General features: G+C 44.0%; 1 non-coding gene across 1 annotated transcript; it reads left to right on the forward strand.

Annotated features, from left to right (window-relative positions):
* The first annotated feature begins 6,520 nt into the window (after window positions 1-6,520).
* Window positions 6,521-6,626, forward strand: LOC120274194. The gene has a single exon (XR_005540729.1). It is a non-coding gene; the product is annotated as a small nucleolar RNA R71 (small nucleolar RNA).
* Window positions 6,627-12,975: the final 6,349 nt, after the last annotated feature.

Here is a 12,975-nt window from a genome sequence, read left to right on the forward strand (position 1 = left end):
TCTAACTCTAATGGAGACCTCTCACATCAAAGTATTAAATCATGCAATGTAAATCAACCACAAGGATTAACAACACTAGCAAGCAATTAAATCACAAGATTAAAAACTCAAGACAACTCGGATTAACTAGAAAGCATTAAGAGAATCAATCCAAAAAAATATAAATCTTAGGGTTCACATGCCCAAATACCCACTAGGGTTTAGCCCTCCATGGGCCTAGTTACAAAAACAATAATGAATACAATGAAAAAGCAATAAAACCTATAGAGAAAACCCCTCGAATTCGCGGATTGGCCTTGATTGGTAGTTCTACGTCTTGAAGGATTCCTCTCCGAGCTAGGTCGCCAATGGCTCCCCAAAAATGCTATGACGTCGAAGGAATCTATCAAAGTTGGTGAAGAACTCCCTCTCAATCGGCGAAGACCTTCTCCTCAAACCCTAGCCGCCTCTCTCTCAATATCTATGCTCAAAGCTCCGCAAAAAGTCCCTTTAGAATCGGCCAAAAAGTATATTTATAGCCTCACATCGCGTCTGTCACGTGCCCCCACGCGCCCGCGTGGATTTTCCACGCGCCCGCGTGGGCTGCAAGAATTTCCATAAACGCGATGATAACCATTCTCCTCTTAAGGCCACACGATCGGGGACACGATCATATGGAAGGCTATACGGCTTTTCCTTCATCAATGCGTCTTGAAAGATCTTGAAATCTTTACAAAGAGGAGGAATGTGGAGACATGGCTGCCTTTGTGCCCTTCCATTGATAACTTGGCTTGCAAAACTATGGAAGTTGGCACACATCTCCTCATACACGAACTCCTCTTGTGTCTTCCAACTTGATTTGCACAAGAACTCCCAATATTATGCCATGATAGCCTATCTTCGCTCCCTTTTGAAATCCCAATGCTTTCACAACCTATATGCATAAAAGAACACCCAATACACGAAATGAGACATAAACCGTATAAAATATGATGATCAATGTATGTAAAACATGCATAAAAACATGTTCACTCAAGCACTTATCAAACTCCCCCACACTTAAGCCTTTGCTTGCCCTCAAGCAAAATTAAACATTAAACTTATGGAAAGAAAAGAGAAGTGATTGGCCTTAGGTTCACCAAGAGGGTACAAGAATGAAATTCTAAAGTTATGGAGAAAAATAAAACACTAGACAAAAAAACAATCAATGCCCTAGCAAACAATCCAATCAAAAAAATGAATATGATAAAAATCCGAATGCGTGTGTGTGTGAAAAAGCTCAACTCATGTCAACACTATGTCCACTACTAAGTTTTTTTATGAAAACGGGACTTATTTATGAACCAAAAGAAAAAAAAATAGTAGCTTCACACAATCCTCTAAGGTAGCCCTTTCCGAAGATGCCTCCCGAGTGGCTTTCACACTTTTCGAGGTGGTAGCTCTTTCTACTAAGGGTGGTAGCTTTCACACATCCCATGAGATAGCTCTTTTCTCTCATTAGGGCATAACAAGTATCCGACTTATGAGAGTAGCTACATACATCATGAGTGGTAGCTCTTTCCACCCCCTATGTACAAGCAACAAACAATTTCCAAAAAATTTTTTTTCAATTTTTAAAAACTAGTACACTAAAGTCCCAAACATAATGAACTAGAGTCTTCATAGGTCTAATGAGCGAGAAAAAGTGCACAAAAGAGCAATCGGACAAAAAAATATTTAATAAAATTGGATGAAACCTAGAGCATGATAAAAATCCATGTTTATAACCTCCAAAAAAACTAAGAATTAAACTCTTAACCCTAAGGTGAACCTTCATTGGCAACAAGAGCATGCTCATGAAAACACAAGTATAAGTCATGTATAAAATGAACCCTCCCCCACACTTAAGATGTACATTGCCCTCAATGTACACATGTAAGGACAATAAAATAGTATCAATGAAAGCAACATGTGTGCGGGAATGCAATTAAAACAATACTCCCCTGAATTCCTCATGGACATTTGGTGAAGTCTATCTCAAGGGCGCGTTATAACGGTTGTGAAGCTCACACGACCATGGAATAAAGCACATGATCGTGTCTATGACTAAAACATCAACAACATCACTCTCAAGGCCAACTGCACGGAATACAAGGGGTTCAGTAAATCTCAACAAAATAGAAAAGGGAATACGAATGCAAACAAATAACAAAACGAAAGCATAAAGATAACTCTCAGAAGGTGAAACCTTTATGAGCACAAAAGTCCACAAACTAAAGATAAAACACATAAAAAAATAAAAATGCAAAAAAATAGAAAGTCTCATGAGTGTGACGCCTCAAGCGTCGAGCATCCGGAGTCGGTGTCGGTGCTGGGCGCGACGACCGGGCATGTAAGCGGATGAGACCTCCTCGTCGAGAGTCTGGCTGAATCACGATCAAGTCGCTCCAGAATCCGCACCTGGTTCTCCAAGATGGTAGCAACGGCAGCCTCGAGTCGAGCCAGGCGCTCGTGTACTCGAGAGATAGATGACTCTGGATCAGTGGATGCTATCGGTGCTGCCTCGGTGATCCTGGGCTCGGCTGCAGATGGTGCCTCTGTGGCCTCAGCAGGCTCCTCATCGTCCTCAGATGACGACTCCACTAGTGCGTATCCACCTGAGCCTGTACGTCTCACAATGCCCATCAAACGGAGAGTAACCAAACCCAATGGTACTGGGCTACTGACCCTCTCCTCGCCCCTGACCGAGCGGATCAGACCCATCTTGAACATAAGACGAGTGATGTAGGGTCCCGCGAACAATGCTCCCAACCGCAGGTACTCACTCTGATGGCGAAAGTAATCGGCGACCACATATCCTAGGTGGAGAGGGACACCATGGACCATGGAATGGAGGTACAAAAGATCTGCCCTGCGAAGGGAACCAGTACCATCTCCACGACCTGTCACTGACCGGCTGAGAACTGCGTGAATGTACCTGTGCGCCGGTCGAGTGAGGCAAGAGGCCTTCGATCGGCTTGAGAATACTCGACGGCCGCAGATAAATCATGGAAAAACCCGCCCGCAGTGATATCATGAGGGTAATCGGTGAGGAGTCGTGTGTACTCGATAGTATCGAGATAGTCCCGATCAGTAGTAACCCAAGATATATCGAGAATCGGGTCAAAGACATCCCATGCGGTCGACCAAAGGCTCCGGAAACAAATGGCATCCTCCGTGTCAAAACTGGTATCAACTGCGTCACGATCGAAGGAAAACGAGGCAAGAACCTCCAAGGTGGTATCTCGCCCTCGACTCGCTCTCGAATAGCAAGCAATCGGGTCCCAACCTCCCACACTAACTAGCTCTCCGACCTCTTCAAGAAGACCAATATCCTCTAGTGCATCCCGATCAATAAATCGTGATCGTCCCAACCTTGAGATTCGGAGACGCTCGAACTGCTGGCGATGAACGGGGTCAGGAAATTCCACTGCTGGTGGTGGAGTCGGCTCCCTGTCATGGCGAGGACGTTTCTGAGCCAATCTCTTGGTCCGCGGTGCCATATCTGCGAAGAAAACGTGTAAAAACATCAGTTCGGCATGTATACAGTGTAAACAGGGCACCGCGCGCGCGAGGGCAGCGAGCCGGAGGGAAAACAGGGCCACTTGGCCTCTGTCCAGCCCACGCGGGCGCGTGGGCGCGTGCCTGGCTCGGCCGGTGGCCACGCTGGCGCGAGGCTGCGGTGCCGGGCACTGGCACGGGCGCGTGGGTCGGCCAGGCGCGCCGGCCAGTGCTGGCGCCGCAGCGCCCGGCCCACGCGGGCGCGTGGTTGGGGCCGCGTCTCGGCCAAAGGGTGCCACGCGGGCGCGTGGCCCTGCGGGCTGCGCGTGGGCAGGCCGCGCGCCCGCGTGGGCGCGCGACTCCGGCGATTTCGCCGGAGTTGGGCTCCTACGCCTCACATAAATCATTCTCAAGCATTCATTAGGTGTCTAACATGATTTCCTATTAAAAATAGCACACAAATACCATGAAAACTCCATGAAAATGACCTTGAACAACATGGAAAGGGTGGGAGAAAGTGAGAGCTTACCGAAACAAATTGGAGAAGAAAAATCGGTGCAAACTCCGGCAAATCACTTCTAATCCCCAAGGAATTGAAAACAATTGGTTTTAGAGATCAAAACTTGAGTTTTATAGGAGTGAAAAAGTGGAAGATGAAAGGGTCCTTTAAAAATGGAAGATGATGAATAGTGCCCCTTCACATTCTTATAGGCACATGGGGGTGTGGGTTTGCCACTCCCCCGCGTGGGTATTGTACACGACCGCGTGGAAATTCCACGCGGCCGCGTGGGCTGCAGAATTTCTGCAGACAGTCCACTAAAGGCCTAAAACTCCAAATTTACACCAACTTTTCAACATTTAACATTGGAAACACCCTAAACCATGTCATACACACGAAAAATAATGCATATCACCGAAAAATTTCATCAAAACACCAGCTAACAACAAAAAATTGATCAAGACACACACTCATGAACTTATTACTGCAGAAATTAAATTTCACGTCTAAAAACTAACTAAAAACTTGGGTTGCCTCCCAAGAAGCGCTTGTTTAACGTCACTAAGCTTGACGTACCTGTCCTTACCTTATGGTGGATCGTAAAGATGGAAAACCTCCTTCTTAGCAACCTGCACACATGATGGACAGAATTTCTGCATATTCAAGGAAAAGCTCTTAACCAAGTTACCGAATGAGGGAATGTCGCGTTCTCCTTGTGTGTGCTTGTCTCCTATTGTGTGGGAGTGCTTCCGGCGACGATGTCTCGACCTCTTGACTCGGCTAAAAATCCGTTCCATGAATCCTCCTTGTGGTTGCTCCTTGAGGACTTGTTCCGTACAAAATTTTAATTGCACCTCTTCCATGTCCGGCCATTCCTCATATGGATCCAGATGCAACAATTCCTGCAAGTATTCATTAGAAATCTCATCATTGACATCAATAAAATAACAAGTATCATCAAAGTCAAGAGAGTGCTTCATTGCTTCGGCAAGGCGATATGTGATCTTTTCCTATCCAATACGCAACGTCATCTCACCGCCATCCTTGTCGATGAGGGCCTTGGAAGTGCGTAGGAACGGTCTCCCCAGAATTAATGGCACCTCCGCATCTTCATCAACATCTAACACAACAAAATTTGCAGGAAAAATATACTTGTCAACCTTCACCAAAACATCTTCGATTATACCTCTAGGATGACGAACAGAACGATCGGCCAGCTGCAAAGTCATGCGGGTCGGACGTGGCTCTCCCAAACCCAATTTCTGAAATAATGTATATGGCATAACATTAATACTAGCTCCCGAATCGGCCAAAGCTTTTTCTTCCCCCAAACCTCCGATTGCACATGGTATGATGAAACACCCCGGATCTTTCATTTTGTTTGGCAAGTTTTTCTGAAGCATTGCCGAACAATTACCTTCTAATACCACAGCCACACTTTCCTCCATCTTCCTCTTGTTGGTTAAGAGGTCCTTCAAGAACTTTGCTTAACGAGGCATTTGAGACAACACCTCTACAAACGGAATGTTTATGTGTAGTTGTTTGAATAGATCCAGAAATTTCCTGTTTTGCTCATCAACTTGGTCTTTCTTCAAACGCGCCCGATAGGGAATTCTTGGAGAAAATGAAGTGGAAGGCACAGCTGGCCCCTTTTCCTTGTCTTGCACCCTATCCCTTGGCTGTTCTTGTGGATTTTCAGCAGTCTTCCCAGTGGGGGTTTTGGCTTGAAGAATTTCAGAATTATTCTCAGCAGCAACATTTTCTTGTAGCCCTCGACCACTTCTCAAGGTGATCGATTTCACTTGTTCTCTTGGGTTAGTCTCAGTGTTACTCGGCAAGCTTCCAATAGGTCTCTCCGCTAATGATTTTGCTATTTGCCCAACTTGATTCTCCAAATTATGTAAAGAAGCGGTGTGATTACGGAGTGTTGCCTCTATGTTTTGGAACCTTGTGTCGGTTGATTGAATAAACTTCGACAAAACCCTTTCCAATTCTGAAACTCTTTCCGGAATCGAAGGTGCTTGCTGAAATCCAGGTGGAGCAGCGGCCTTTTGCTGCCTTTGATTTCCCCATGAGAGATTTGGGTGGTTTCTCCACCCTTGGTTGTAAGTATTACTGTAGGGATTCCCTTGTATTCTTCCCGAATTACCCACAAAATCAACTTGTTCAATTGGAGCTGAAGTGGTAATTGAGATAGGGCAATCGGATGGCATGTGTGCACCCCCATAACCATCACAACTTGTGATTGCGGCTACCTTCGATGAAGTCAAAGTATCCAACTTCTTGCTTATTGCCTCGACTTGGGCTGCTAAGGATGTAACCGCATCATTCTCATGAAGCCCGGCCACCTTCTTCTTTTCTCTTGCATTCCATTGGTAGCTATTCAATCCCATTTCCTCAATTAGTTGTCGGGCTTGCTCGGGGGTTTTGTTTCCCATTGTCCCTCCCGCGGCGGCATCAAGGAGTTGCTTGGTACTCGAGTTCAACCCATTGTAAAATGATTGAATAACCATCCACTCGGGGAACCCGTGTTGTGGACACTTCCGCAAAAGGTCTTTGAAACGCTCCCAAGTTTCAAATAAGGATTCAAGCTCTATCTAAACAAACGAAGATATTTCATTGCGAAGCTTAGCCGATTTCCCGGAGGAAAAATACCTTGCGAGGAAAGCCTCAACCATCTCGTCCCCATCGCTGTGATAGAAGCTCATGGCAATGAATGAAGCCATTGCTTGGCTCTTCCCTTCAATGAAAAATGGGAATGCTCTCAATCGGATTGCATCATCCGAGACTCCATTGATCTTCAACATATCACAAACTTCGAGGAAGTTCTCAATATGACTATTTGGGTCTTCATCGGCTAACCCATTGAACTGTGCAGACTGTTGAACCATCTGAATAAAACCCGGCTTTAACTCAAAATTTTGGGCAGCTACCGGTGGCCTAACAATGCTTGACTGTGTCCCACGAATTGTAGGCCTAGCAAAATCTGATAATGTCCTTTGTTGCCCCTCTTGTTCAGCCATATTTTGTTCCCGGCAACGGCGCCAAAAACTTGACACGTCCGAATATGCGTGTGTAAACCGCAAGTGCACGGGTGTCGAAGTAATAATTACCCGGTGAGTCGGGTAGTCGAATCCACAGGGAATGGAAGTACTAGTAATAACCACTTCTCAATTATCTAGTCGGAATCAATGAATATAATGAAGTGAACTAATTGCAAGCAAAGCAAACAAGTATGCAAGAAATAAAGTAGAAGAGTCTCAATCACTAAGGATGAGGTATTCGGGCAATGATCCCCCTAAGATCTTCTTTGAAGCTCAAGATTCACTAAATGCTCTAGAATCGAGTCTAATGAGTCGAGGTAGTCCAACGATAACCAATCCTTGTCTCCAAGCAAAAGGCACTAGTCCCCTACAAGGTCCCGGTGGAGAAATCAACCAATCTCAACACTTCACACCCTATATGACCACAATATGCTCTAAGGAAACCTAAGAGTGAAACCGATTCCTAAATGTAGATCCAACCCTAATTCCCGGTGAAGGATCCTAACCCCCTACATGGTCCCGGCGGAGAAATCGAGCAATCTCACGCCTCACACCAAATATGGTTGCAAAGAGAATATGGAATACGGAAATAGGAAACACTCAATCGAAAGGGAAAGGGGACACTCCTCCATCTCAAGGCTCACCCTCTCAACCCTCTTTAATCTTGGAAATCTAACTCTAATGGAGACCTCTCACATCAAAGTATTAAATCATGCAATGTAAATCAACCACAAGGATTAACAACACTAGCAAGCAATTAAATCACAAGATTAAAACTCAAGACAACTCGGATTAACTAGAAGCATTAAGAGAATCAATCCAAAAATATAAATCTTAGGGTTCACATGCCCAAATACCCACTAGGGTTTAGCCCTCCATGGGCCTAGTTACAAAACAATAATGAATACAATGAAAAGCAATAAAACCCATAGAGAAAACCCCCTCGACTTCGCGCGGATTGGCCTTGATTGGTAGTTCTACGTCTTGAAGGATTCCTCTCCGAAGCTAGGTCGCCAATGGCTCCCCAAAATGCTATGACGTCGAAGGAATCTATCAAAGTTGGTGAAGAACTCCCTCTCAATCGGCGAAGACCTTCTCCTCAAACCCTAGCCGCCTCTCTCTCAATATCTATGCTCAAAGCTCCGCAAAAAATCCCTTTAGAATCGGCCAAAAGGTGTATTTATAGCCTCACATCGCGTCTGTCACGTGCCCCCACGCGCCCGCGTGGGCTGCAGGAATTTCCACGCGGGCGCGCGGAATTTCCGCGCGGGCGTGTGAACAGTATTATGCTACAGTACTGCAGTACTTTTGCTACAGTGATTTCCATAAACGCGATGATAACCATTCTCCTCTTAAGGCCACACGATCGGGCACACGATCATATGGTAGGCTATACGGCTTTTCCTTCATCAATGCGTCTTGAAAGATCTTGAAATCTTTACAAAGTGGAGGAATGTGGAGACATGGCTGCCTTTCTGCCCTTCCATTGATAACTTGGCTTGTAAAACTATAGAAGTTGGCACACATCTCCTCATACACGAACTCCTCTTGTGTCTTCCAACTTGATTTGTACAAGAACTCCCAATATTATGCCATGATAGCCTATCTTCGCTCTCTTTTGAAATCCCAATGCCTTCACAACCTATATGCATAAAAGAACACCCAATACACGAAATGAGACATAAACCGTATAAAATATGAATCTCAATGTATGTAAAACATGCATAAAAACATGTTCACTCAAGCACTTATCAACTACTCATCCACTTGGTTGTTCTTCAATCTAGAGGGATAAGGGATTCTTGGCTTGTAAGGTGGGGATGCAACCTCTTTCTCCTTGGTTGCTCCCTTCTCAACCTCTATAACCTTTGGTGCTTCAACATTGGTCTTCTCACTTGCAAGCCAACCTTCAACCTCAAGACCATTTCTCAAAGTGATCGCTTCACATGCTCTTATGGATTGGTCTTGGTATTGCTTGGCAAGCTTCCCTGTGGTCTTTTCGATAGAGACTTTGTAATTTGCCCCACTTGATTTTCTAGGTTGTGCAATGAAGCGGTGTGATTGCACAAATCTAGTCAAGGCTTTCTCTAAGTCGGTCATTCGGGCTTCCAAGCCGGACACTCTATTTTCTATGTTTGGGGCCTATTGTTGTTGGAAACCCATTGGTGCCATGGCCTTTGGTTGTCCTTGGGTGCTCCACAAAAAGTTGGGATGATTCTTCCAACCGTGATTGTAGGTGTTACTATATAAATTACCTTGGTTCCTCATTGCATTACCCACAAAGTCGACTTTCTCTACCGAAGATACATCACTAATAGAGATTGGGCAATCAGAGGGAGAATGTCCTCCGCCACACCCAGTGCAAGTAGTCATGGCCACCACTCTATTTGAAGTTAGAAGGTCTAACTTCTTACTCAATGATTCCACTTGGGCTGCCAAGGAAGTGACTACATCTATTTTATGGAGCTGTGCAACCTTTTTTCTTTTCCATGCATTCCACTGATAACTGTTCAAGGCCATGTCTTCTACTAACTGTCAGCCATCTTCTGGCATTTTACTTCTCATTGTACCTCCCGTGGCAGCATCTAGCAATTGCCTTCTACTCGGATTCAAACCATTATAGATAGTTTAAATGATCATCCATTCGGGAAATCCGTGTTTCGGACATCTCTGCAAAAGGTCTTTGAAATGCTCCCATGTCTTAAAAAATGATTCCAATTCCATTTGCATGAACGACGATATCTCATTGGGAAGCTTGACCAACTTCCCTAGATGGAAGTATCTAGCAAGAAAAGCTTCAACCATCTCATTCCAAGTCGTGATCGATGCCGCTGGCAAAGAATGAAGCCACTGCTTGGCTCTTTCCTTGAGAGAAAATGGTAATGCCCTCAATCTATTAGCATCATCCGAGACACCGTTGATCTTCACCATATCACAAACTTCCAAGAAGTTCTCTATGTGGTTGTTTGGATACTCATCGGCCAAACTATTGAACTACGCTGACTGTTGAATCATCTGGATGTTTACTGGTTTCAGCTCAAAGTTCAGAGCTGTAATCGGGGTTCGCACAATGCTAGATTATGTCCCAAGTACTAACGGTCTGGCATAATCGGATAATGTTCTCTGCTATTCATTATGGTCAGCAATGTTGTCAGATTCTTCAACTTCCACTTCAGCTAGATTTGATAGTTCTTGCACAGGTTCTTTCCCTTTTCTTCGGAGTGTACGTTCAAGTTTAGGATCTCCTTCGATTAATATCTAAGGGTTCCCTCGAGTCATAACCTTGAGCTGTACCAAAAGAAAAAGAACAAATCATAATGATGAAAGAAAAAGAAGATGTGAAATATAATGTCTGAACAAATACCTAAGAAAACAAAGTGCAAAGTATCTCTAAATGCCTACTCCCCGGCAACGGCACCAAAAACTTGACAACGTCCCTTGCGTATGTCCCGCAAGTGCACGGGTTTGTTGAGTAATAAAATCCAAGGTGAGTGGGTATCATCCACAGGAAGCGAGGAATAAAAATACTTCAATTACTTCTTAACCAAGTGAGGATGAATAATGATTGTGTTGATAAGATGTAATTTAAACAAGAATAAAAGAAACAAGAAAGAAAAGCACAAGTAAGTGAGATATAAGGCAATCAATATAAATGGGATACTCGGATATTGTTCCGCCTAGGATAATCATTTTAAGTGCAAAACCGACTATTATGCCTCCTAACTAATGCATTAATGAGCCATGGAAATCCTCCAATACATGGTCCCAAATCTAAGGTCAACAATGACTAACTCTATACCATGTCCCGGAGGAGAAATCGAACAATCTCAACACCTCGCACTCGGATAGAATCGCATGGAGTTCTAGGAATTCCAAGTGATAAGCCCTATTCCTAGATTTAGACCTAACCCTTTGGTCCAGGTGCGAGGCCCTAATCACAATTAAGCCCTAGGTGCTAAAATCAGTTCAACGCTTCACTCCGTTGCTCTGTAACTAAGCCCCAGTTCATCCCTTAGCCCATTCACTATACTATGACCGCAGAGAACTCGAGGAAATGGATGTAGAATAAATAACATCAGAGGGGAAAGGGGAAACTCCATTACCTCTCAACTCACCCTCTCAACCCTCTCCAATCTAGCATTGTCTAACTCTCGTGGTGTGTCACTCACTCACAAGGGTTACCAATATGAACTCTCAACCCTAGTGTCACTCTAAGGGCAGATTATATCAATCAAGCATTCAAGATTAGAACTAAAATAAAATATCAATTAATGAAAGCATAATAGAAGGTAAAATGAAACAAATACATCCTAGGGTTTACAAATCCAAGTACCCACTAGGGGGTTTAACTCTCCATGGAGCTACTTACAATCAACAATGAAATGGAATGTAAAAACAAGTAATCCATAGAAAACCCCCTCGATAGTCGTGAAGATGGTCTTGTGGAGAAGCCTCGTCTCCTCCCAAGGTCTCTTTGTCGGGCCTCTGATACACCTCACTGGATCGATGCCGATGAAAGCTCTCCTAATAACATTCTTCCAAGTGGAGCGCGATGTCAAAGCCAAAAAACCTTTCCAAAAACCCTACCAATACCTCTCAAAACCAAAGTCGTAGCCCCCTTTGAAGTTTGGGAAAGAAGGCTGAAATCGAGGCTTAAATAGAGCTGGAATCGGGCATCGACACGCCCCTATGGATTTGCCACACGGGCTTGTGGAATTTCCGCATGGGCATGGATAATTTCCTCATGCACGTATGGATTCTCTGGAATTATCTTTTCAGCCGGCTGATAAGGCCCCTTGCGTATGTCCCACAAGTGCACAGTTTTATCAAAGTAATAAATCCCAAATGAGTGGTTATCGTATCCATAGAGAGTAGGGAATCAAAACACTTAAATTGTTAATTAACTAAGAGAAAATTTAATAATAGTTGTGTGACAAGATGTAATATAACAAAAGTAAAAAAGTCAATAAAGAGAGCACAAGTAAATGGGAGATAAGGTAATCGATATAAATGGGGTACTCGGATATTGCTCCACCTAGGACAATCGTTTAGAGTGCAAAACCCTCTATTATGCTTTCTAACTAATGCATTAATGAGTCATAGAGATCCTTTAATACATGGTCCCAAATCTAATGCCAACCATGCCTAACTCTATATATGTCCTGGAGGAGAAATTGAACAATCTCTCAACCTCCCACTCTTATAGAATCACAATGAGTTCTAGGGATTTCAAATGATAAATCTTCTTCCTAGATGTAGACCTAAACCTTTGGTGAAGGTGGAAGGTCCCCAGTCACAATTAAGCCCCAGGTGCCAAAATCACTTCAACATTTCACTGTGTTGCCTCTGCAACTAAGTCCTGGCGGAAGGTCATCCCTTAGCCCATTCACTCTACTATGACCGCAAAGAACTCGAGGAAATGGAGGTAGGATCAATCACACCGGAGGGGAAACGGACGCTTTGCTATCTCTCGACTCACCCTCTCAGGGACGCTCTGCTATCTCTCGACTCACCCTCTCAACCCTCTCCAATCTAGCTTTGTTTAACTCTCGTGGTGTGTCACTCACTCACAAGGGTTACTGATAAGTGCTTGAGTAGACATATTTTTATATATGTTTTACATGCATTGATCATCATTTTTACTGTGGTTTATGTCTCATATTGTGTATTTGGTGTTCTTTTATGCATATAGGTTGTGAATGCCTTAAAGAGTAAAAAGGAAGCAAAGATAGGCTATAAAGACACAATGTTGGGAGTTCTTGTTCAATTCAAGGATCAAGACATGAGAGCAGTTCATAAACGTGGAGATGTGTGCCAACTTCCAAGAAGATTCAAGTCAATTCACTATTTGCAAGGGCACAAAGGCAGCCACATCTTCATATTCCTTCTCTTTATGAAGATTGCAAGATCTCTCAAAGATACGTCGATGAAGAA

Source organism: Dioscorea cayenensis, chromosome 12, assembly GCF_009730915.1.
Source record: "Dioscorea cayenensis subsp. rotundata cultivar TDr96_F1 chromosome 12, TDr96_F1_v2_PseudoChromosome.rev07_lg8_w22 25.fasta, whole genome shotgun sequence".
In the NCBI taxonomy this organism is placed as follows: domain Eukaryota; kingdom Viridiplantae; phylum Streptophyta; class Magnoliopsida; order Dioscoreales; family Dioscoreaceae; genus Dioscorea; species Dioscorea cayenensis.